Consider the following 10,314-nt stretch of genomic DNA (forward strand, 5'->3'; position numbering starts at 1 on the left):
TAAAATTAAAATTAAAATTAAAATTAAAATTAAAATTAAAATTAAAAAATTAAAATTAAAATTAAAATTAAAATTAAAATTAAGAATTAAAATTAAAATTAAAATTAAAATTAAAATTAAAAAATTAAAATTAAAATTAAAATTAAAATTAAAATTAAAAATTAAAATTAAAATTAAAATTAAAATTAAGAAATTAAAATTAAAATTAAAATTAAAATTAAAATTAAAATTAAAAAATTAAAATTAAAATTAAAATTAAAATTAAAATTAAAATTAAAATTAAAATTAAAATTAAAATTAAAATTAAAATTAAAATTAAAATTAAAATTAAAATTAAAATTAAAATTAAAATTAAAATTAAAATTAAAATTAAAATTAAAATTAAAATTAAAATTAAAATTAAAATTAAAAAATTAAAATTAAAATTAAAATTAAAATTAAAATTAAAATTAAAATTAAAATTAAAAATTAAAATTAAAATTAAAAATTAAAATTAAAATTAAAATTAAAAATTAAAATTAAAATTAAAATTAAAATTAAAATTAAAATTAAAATTAAAATTAAAATTAAAATTAAAATTAAAATTAAAATTAAAATTAAAAATTAAGAATTAAAAATTAAAATTAAAATTAAAAATTAAAATTAAAATTAAAATTAAGAAATTAAAATTAAAATTAAAATTAAAATTAAAATTAAAATTAAAATTAAAATTAAAATTAAAATTAAAATTAAAATTAAAATTAAAATTAAAATTAAAATTAAAATTAAAATTAAAATTAAAATTAAAAAATTAAAATTAAAATTAAAATTAAAATTAAAATTAAAATTAAAATTAAAATTAAAAATTAAAATTAAAATTAAAATTAAAAATTAAAATTAAAATTAAAAAATTAAAATTAAAATTAAAATTAAAATTAAAATTAAAATTAAAATTAAAATTAAAATTAAAATTAAAAAATTAAAATTAAAATTAAAATTAAAATTAAAATTAAAATTAAAATTAAAATTAAAAATTAAAATTAAAATTAAGAATTAAAAAATTAAAATTAAAATTAAAATTAAAATTAAAATTAAAATTAAAATTAAAATTAAAAATTAAAATTAAAATTAAAATTAAAATTAAAATTAAGAAATTAAAATTAAAATTAAAATTAAAATTAAAATTAAAATTAAAATTAAAATTAAAATTAAAATTAAAATTAAAATTAAAATTAAAAATTAAAATTAAAATTAAAATTAAAATTAAAATTAAAATTAAAATTAAAATTAAAATTAAAATTAAAATTAAAATTAAAAATTAAAATTAAAAATTAAAATTAAAAATTAAAATTAAAATTAAAATTAAAATTAAAAATTAAAATTAAAATTAAAATTAAAATTAAAATTAAAATTAAAAATTAAAATTAAAATTAAAAATTAAAATTAAAATTAAAATTAAAATTAAAATTAAAATTAAAATTAAAATTAAAATTAAAAATTAAAATTAAAAATTAAAATTAAAATTAAAATTAAAATTAAAAATTAAAATTAAAATTAAAATTAAAATTAAAATTAAAAATTAAAATTAAAATTAAGAATTAAAATTAAAATTAAAATTAAAATTAAAATTAAAATTAAAATTAAAATTAAAATTAAAATTAAAATTAAAATTAAAATTAAAATTAAAATTAAAATTAAAATTAAAAATTAAAATTAAAATTAAAATTAAAAATTAAAATTAAAATTAAAATTAAAATTAAAATTAAAATTAAAATTAAAAAATTAAAATTAAAATTAAAATTAAAATTAAGAATTAAAATTAAAATTAAAATTAAAATTAAAATTAAAATTAAAATTAAAATTAAAATTAAAATTAAAATTAAAATTAAAATTAAAATTAAAATTAAAATTAAAATTAAGAAATTAAAATTAAAATTAAAATTAAAATTAAAATTAAAATTAAAATTAAAATTAAAATTAAAATTAAAATTAAAATTAAAATTAAAATTAAAATTAAAATTAAAATTAAAATTAAAATTAAAATTAAAAATTAAAATTAAAATTAAAATTAAAATTAAAATTAAAAATTAAAATTAAAATTAAAATTAAAATTAAAATTAAAATTAAAAATTAAAATTAAAATTAAAATTAAAATTAAAATTAAAATTAAAATTAAAATTAAGAAATTAAAAATTAAAATTAAAATTAAAATTAAAATTAAAATTAAAATTAAAATTAAAATTAAAATTAAAAATTAAAATTAAAATTAAAATTAAAATTAAAATTAAAATTAAAATTAAGAATTAAAATTAAAATTAAAATTAAAATTAAAATTAAAATTAAAAATTAAAATTAAAAATTAAAATTAAAATTAAAATTAAAATTAAAATTAAAATTAAAATTAAAAAATTAAAATTAAAATTAAAATTAAAATTAAGAATTAAAATTAAAATTAAAATTAAAATTAAAATTAAAATTAAAATTAAAATTAAAATTAAAAAATTAAAATTAAAAATTAAAAATTAAAATTAAAATTAAAATTAAAAAATTAAAATTAAAATTAAAATTAAAATTAAAATTAAAATTAAAATTAAAATTAAAATTAAAATTAAAATTAAAAATTAAAATTAAAATTAAGAAATTAAAAATTAAAATTAAAATTAAAATTAAAATTAAAATTAAAATTAAAATTAAAATTAAAATTAAAATTAAAATTAAAATTAAAATTAAAATTAAAATTAAAATTAAAAAATTAAAATTAAAATTAAAATTAAAATTAAAAATTAAAATTAAAATTAAAAATTAAAAATTAAAATTAAAATTAAAATTAAAAAATTAAAATTAAAATTAAAATTAAGAATTAAAATTAAAATTAAAATTAAAATTAAAATTAAAATTAAAATTAAAATTAAAATTAAAATTAAAATTAAAATTAAAATTAAAATTAAAATTAAAATTAAAATTAAAATTAAAAATTAAGAATTAAAATTAAAATTAAAATTAAAATTAAAATTAAAATTAAAATTAAAATTAAAATTAAAATTAAGAAATTAAAATTAAAATTAAAATTAAAATTAAAAAATTAAAATTAAAATTAAAATTAAAATTAAAATTAAAATTAAAATTAAAATTAAAATTAAAATTAAAATTAAAATTAAAAATTAAAATTAAAATTAAAATTAAAATTAAAATTAAAATTAAAATTAAAATTAAAATTAAAAAATTAAAATTAAAATTAAAATTAAAATTAAAATTAAAATTAAAATTAAAATTAAAATTAAAATTAAAATTAAAATTAAAATTAAAATTAAAATTAAAATTAAAATTAAAATTAAAATTAAAATTAAAATTAAAAATTAAAATTAAAATTAAAATTAAAATTAAAATTAAAATTAAGAATTAAAATTAAAATTAAAATTAAAATTAAAATTAAAATTAAAATTAAAATTAAAATTAAAATTAAAATTAAAAATTAAAATTAAAATTAAAATTAAAATTAAAATTAAAATTAAAATTAAAATTAAAATTAAAATTAAAATTAAGAATTAAAATTAAAATTAAAATTAAAATTAAAAAATTAAAATTAAAATTAAAATTAAAATTAAAATTAAAATTAAAATTAAAATTAAAATTAAAATTAAAATTAAAATTAAAATTAAGAATTAAAATTAAAATTAAAATTAAAATTAAAAATTAAAATTAAAATTAAAATTAAAAAATTAAAAATTAAAATTAAAATTAAAATTAAAATTAAAATTAAAATTAAGAAATTAAAATTAAAATTAAAATTAAAATTAAAATTAAGAATTAAAATTAAAATTAAAATTAAAATTAAAATTAAAATTAAAATTAAAATTAAAATTAAAATTAAAATTAAGAATTAAAATTAAAATTAAAATTAAAATTAAAATTAAAATTAAAAATTAAAATTAAAATTAAAATTAAAATTAAAATTAAAATTAAGAATTAAAATTAAAATTAAAATTAAAATTAAAATTAAAATTAAGAATTAAAATTAAAATTAAAATTAAAATTAAAATTAAAATTAAAATTAAAATTAAAATTAAAATTAAAATTAAAAAATTAAAATTAAAAATTAAAAATTAAAATTAAAATTAAAATTAAAAATTAAAATTAAAATTAAAATTAAAAATTAAAATTAAAATTAAAATTAAAATTAAAAATTAAAAATTAAAATTAAAATTAAAATTAAAATTAAAAAATTAAAATTAAAATTAAAATTAAAATTAAAATTAAAATTAAAATTAAAATTAAAAATTAAAATTAAAAATTAAAAAATTAAAATTAAAATTAAAATTAAAATTAAAATTAAAATTAAAAATTAAAATTAAAATTAAAATTAAAATTAAAATTAAAATTAAAATTAAAATTAAAATTAAAAATTAAAAATTAAAATTAAAAATTAAAATTAAAATTAAAATTAAAATTAAAATTAAAAATTAAAAATTAAAATTAAAATTAAAATTAAGAATTAAAAATTAAAATTAAAATTAAAATTAAAATTAAAATTAAAATTAAGAATTAAAATTAAAATTAAAATTAAAATTAAAAATTAAAATTAAAATTAAAATTAAAATTAAAATTAAAATTAAAATTAAAATTAAAATTAAAATTAAAATTAAGAATTAAAATTAAAATTAAAATTAAAATTAAAATTAAAATTAAAATTAAAATTAAAATTAAAAATTAAAATTAAAATTAAAATTAAAATTAAAATTAAAATTAAAAAATTAAAATTAAAATTAAAATTAAAATTAAAAAATTAAAATTAAAATTAAAATTAAAATTAAAATTAAAATTAAAATTAAAATTAAAATTAAAATTAAAATTAAAATTAAAATTAAAATTAAAATTAAAATTAAAAAATTAAAATTAAAATTAAAATTAAAATTAAAATTAAAATTAAAATTAAAATTAAAATTAAAATTAAAATTAAAATTAAAATTAAAATTAAAATTAAAATTAAAATTAAAATTAAAATTAAAATTAAAATTAAAATTAAAATTAAAATTAAAATTAAAATTAAAATTAAAATTAAAATTAAAATTAAAATTAAAATTAAAAAATTAAAATTAAAATTAAAATTAAAATTAAAATTAAAATTAAAATTAAGAATTAAAATTAAGAATTAAAATTAAAATTAAAATTAAGAAATTAAAATTAAAATTAAAATTAAAATTAAAATTAAAATTAAAATTAAAAATTAAAATTAAAATTAAAATTAAAATTAAAATTAAAATTAAAATTAAAATTAAAATTAAAATTAAAATTAAAATTAAAAAATTAAAATTAAAATTAAAATTAAAATTAAAATTAAAATTAAAATTAAAATTAAAATTAAAATTAAAATTAAAATTAAAATTAAGAATTAAAATTAAAATTAAAATTAAAATTAAAATTAAAATTAAAATTAAGAATTAAAATTAAAATTAAAATTAAAATTAAAATTAAAATTAAAATTAAAATTAAAATTAAAATTAAAATTAAGAATTAAAATTAAAATTAAAATTAAAATTAAAATTAAAATTAAAATTAAAAATTAAAATTAAAATTAAAATTAAAATTAAAATTAAAATTAAAATTAAAATTAAAAAATTAAAATTAAAATTAAAATTAAAATTAAAATTAAAATTAAAATTAAAATTAAAATTAAAATTAAAATTAAAATTAAAATTAAAATTAAAATTAAAATTAAGAATTAAAATTAAAATTAAAATTAAAATTAAAATTAAAATTAAAATTAAAATTAAAATTAAAATTAAAATTAAGAATTAAAATTAAAATTAAAATTAAGAATTAAAATTAAAATTAAAAATTAAAATTAAAATTAAAATTAAAATTAAAATTAAAATTAAAATTAAAATTAAAATTAAAATTAAAATTAAAATTAAAATTAAAATTAAAATTAAAATTAAAATTAAAATTAAAATTAAAATTAAAAATTAAAATTAAAATTAAAATTAAAATTAAAATTAAAAAATTAAAATTAAAATTAAAAATTAAAATTAAAATTAAAATTAAAATTAAAATTAAAATTAAAATTAAAATTAAAATTAAAATTAAAATTAAAATTAAAATTAAAATTAAAATTAAAATTAAAAATTAAAATTAAAATTAAAATTAAAATTAAAATTAAAATTAAAATTAAAAATTAAAATTAAAATTAAAATTAAAATTAAAATTAAAAATTAAAATTAAAATTAAAATTAAAATTAAAATTAAAAATTAAAATTAAAAATTAAAATTAAGAATTAAAATTAAAATTAAAATTAAAATTAAAATTAAAATTAAAATTAAAATTAAAATTAAAATTAAAATTAAAATTAAAATTAAAAATTAAGAATTAAAATTAAAATTAAAATTAAAATTAAAAATTAAAATTAAAAATTAAAATTAAAATTAAAATTAAAATTAAAATTAAAATTAAAATTAAAATTAAGAATTAAAATTAAAAATTAAAATTAAAATTAAAATTAAAATTAAAATTAAAATTAAAATTAAAATTAAAATTAAAATTAAAATTAAAAATTAAAATTAAAATTAAAAAATTAAAATTAAAATTAAAATTAAAATTAAAATTAAAATTAAAATTAAAAATTAAAATTAAAATTAAAATTAAAATTAAAAAATTAAAATTAAAATTAAAATTAAAATTAAAATTAAAATTAAAAATTAAAATTAAAATTAAAATTAAAAAATTAAAATTAAAATTAAAATTAAAATTAAAATTAAAATTAAGAATTAAAATTAAAATTAAAATTAAAATTAAAATTAAAATTAAGAATTAAAATTAAAATTAAAATTAAAATTAAAATTAAAATTAAAATTAAAATTAAAATTAAAATTAAAATTAAAATTAAGAAATTAAAATTAAAATTAAAATTAAAATTAAAATTAAAATTAAAATTAAAATTAAAATTAAAATTAAAATTAAAATTAAGAATTAAAATTAAAATTAAAATTAAAAATTAAAATTAAAATTAAAATTAAAATTAAAATTAAAATTAAAATTAAGAATTAAAATTAAAATTAAAATTAAAATTAAAATTAAAATTAAAATTAAAATTAAAATTAAAATTAAAAATTAAAATTAAAATTAAAAATTAAAATTAAAATTAAAATTAAAATTAAAATTAAAATTAAAATTAAAATTAAAATTAAAATTAAAATTAAAATTAAAATTAAAATTAAAATTAAAATTAAAATTAAAATTAAAATTAAAATTAAAATTAAGAAATTAAAATTAAAATTAAAATTAAAATTAAAATTAAAATTAAAATTAAAAATTAAAATTAAAATTAAAAATTAAAATTAAAATTAAAATTAAAATTAAAATTAAAATTAAAATTAAAATTAAAATTAAAATTAAGAATTAAAATTAAAATTAAAATTAAAATTAAAATTAAAATTAAAATTAAAATTAAAATTAAAATTAAAATTAAGAATTAAAATTAAAATTAAAAATTAAAATTAAAATTAAAATTAAAATTAAAATTAAAATTAAAATTAAAATTAAAATTAAAATTAAAATTAAAATTAAAATTAAAAATTAAAATTAAAATTAAAATTAAAAATTAAAATTAAAATTAAAATTAAAATTAAAATTAAAATTAAAATTAAAATTAAAATTAAAATTAAAATTAAAATTAAAATTAAAAATTAAAATTAAAATTAAAATTAAAATTAAAATTAAAAAATTAAAATTAAAATTAAAATTAAAATTAAAATTAAAATTAAAATTAAGAATTAAAATTAAAATTAAAATTAAAATTAAAATTAAAATTAAAATTAAAATTAAAATTAAAATTAAAATTAAAATTAAAATTAAAATTAAAATTAAAATTAAAATTAAAATTAAAATTAAAATTAAGAATTAAAATTAAAAATTAAAATTAAAATTAAAATTAAAATTAAAATTAAAATTAAAATTAAAATTAAAATTAAAATTAAAATTAAAATTAAAATTAAAATTAAAATTAAAAATTAAAATTAAAATTAAAATTAAGAATTAAAATTAAAATTAAAATTAAAATTAAAATTAAAATTAAAATTAAAAAATTAAAATTAAAATTAAAATTAAAATTAAAATTAAAATTAAAAATTAAAATTAAGAAATTAAAATTAAAATTAAAATTAAAATTAAAATTAAAATTAAAATTAAAATTAAAATTAAAATTAAAATTAAAAATTAAAATTAAAATTAAAATTAAAATTAAAATTAAAATTAAAAAATTAAAATTAAAATTAAAATTAAAATTAAAATTAAAATTAAAATTAAAATTAAAATTAAAATTAAAATTAAAAATTAAAATTAAAATTAAAATTAAAATTAAAATTAAGAATTAAAATTAAAATTAAAATTAAAAAATTAAAATTAAAATTAAAATTAAAATTAAAATTAAAATTAAAATTAAAATTAAAATTAAAATTAAAATTAAAAAATTAAAATTAAAATTAAAATTAAAATTAAAATTAAAATTAAAATTAAAATTAAAATTAAAATTAAAAATTAAAATTAAAAATTAAAATTAAAAAATTAAAATTAAAATTAAAATTAAAATTAAAATTAAAAATTAAAATTAAAATTAAAATTAAGAATTAAAATTAAAATTAAAATTAAAATTAAAATTAAAATTAAAATTAAAATTAAAAATTAAAATTAAAATTAAAATTAAAATTAAAATTAAAATTAAAATTAAAATTAAAATTAAAAAATTAAAATTAAAATTAAAATTAAAATTAAAATTAAAATTAAAATTAAAATTAAAATTAAAATTAAAATTAAGAATTAAAATTAAAATTAAAATTAAAATTAAAATTAAAATTAAAATTAAAATTAAAATTAAAATTAAAATTAAAATTAAAATTAAAATTAAAATTAAAATTAAAATTAAAATTAAGAATTAAAATTAAAATTAAAATTAAAATTAAAATTAAAATTAAAATTAAAATTAAAATTAAAATTAAAATTAAAATTAAAATTAAAATTAAAATTAAAATTAAAATTAAAATTAAAATTAAAATTAAAATTAAAATTAAAATTAAAATTAAAATTAAAATTAAAATTAAAAAATTAAAATTAAAATTAAAATTAAAATTAAAATTAAAATTAAAATTAAAAATTAAAATTAAGAATTAAAATTAAAATTAAAATTAAAATTAAAATTAAAATTAAAAAATTAAAATTAAAATTAAAATTAAAATTAAAATTAAAATTAAAATTAAGAATTAAAATTAAAATTAAGAATTAAAATTAAAATTAAAATTAAAATTAAAATTAAAATTAAAAATTAAAATTAAAATTAAAAATTAAAATTAAAAATTAAAATTAAAATTAAAATTAAAATTAAAATTAAGAATTAAAATTAAAATTAAAATTAAAATTAAAATTAAAATTAAAATTAAAATTAAAATTAAAATTAAAATTAAAAATTAAAATTAAAATTAAAATTAAAATTAAAAAATTAAAATTAAAATTAAAATTAAAATTAAAATTAAAATTAAGAATTAAAATTAAAAATTAAAATTAAAATTAAAATTAAAATTAAAATTAAAATTAAAATTAAAATTAAAATTAAAATTAAAATTAAAATTAAAATTAAAATTAAAATTAAAATTAAAATTAAAATTAAAATTAAAATTAAAATTAAAATTAAAAAATTAAAATTAAAAATTAAAATTAAAATTAAAATTAAAATTAAAATTAAAATTAAAATTAAAATTAAAATTAAAATTAAAATTAAAATTAAAATTAAAATTAAAAAATTAAAATTAAAATTAAAATTAAAATTAAAATTAAAATTAAAATTAAAAAATTAAAATTAAAATTAAAATTAAAATTAAAATTAAAATTAAAAAATTAAAATTAAAATTAAAATTAAAATTAAAATTAAGAATTAAAATTAAAATTAAAATTAAAATTAAAATTAAAATTAAAATTAAAATTAAAATTAAAATTAAAATTAAAATTAAAATTAAAATTAAAATTAAAATTAAAATTAAGAATTAAAATTAAAAATTAAAATTAAAATTAAAAATTAAAATTAAAATTAAAATTAAAATTAAAATTAAAATTAAAATTAAAATTAAAATTAAAATTAAGAATTAAAATTAAAATTAAAATTAAAAAATTAAAATTAAAATTAAAATTAAAATTAAAATTAAAATTAAAATTAAAATTAAAATTAAAATTAAGAATTAAAATTAAAATTAAAATTAAAATTAAAATTAAAATTAAAATTAAAATTAAAATTAAAATTAAAATTAAAATTAAAATTAAAATTAAAATTAAAATTAAAATTAAAAATTAAAATT

Source organism: Salmo salar, chromosome ssa24 (assembly GCF_905237065.1).
Source record: "Salmo salar chromosome ssa24, Ssal_v3.1, whole genome shotgun sequence".
In the NCBI taxonomy this organism is placed as follows: domain Eukaryota; kingdom Metazoa; phylum Chordata; class Actinopteri; order Salmoniformes; family Salmonidae; genus Salmo; species Salmo salar.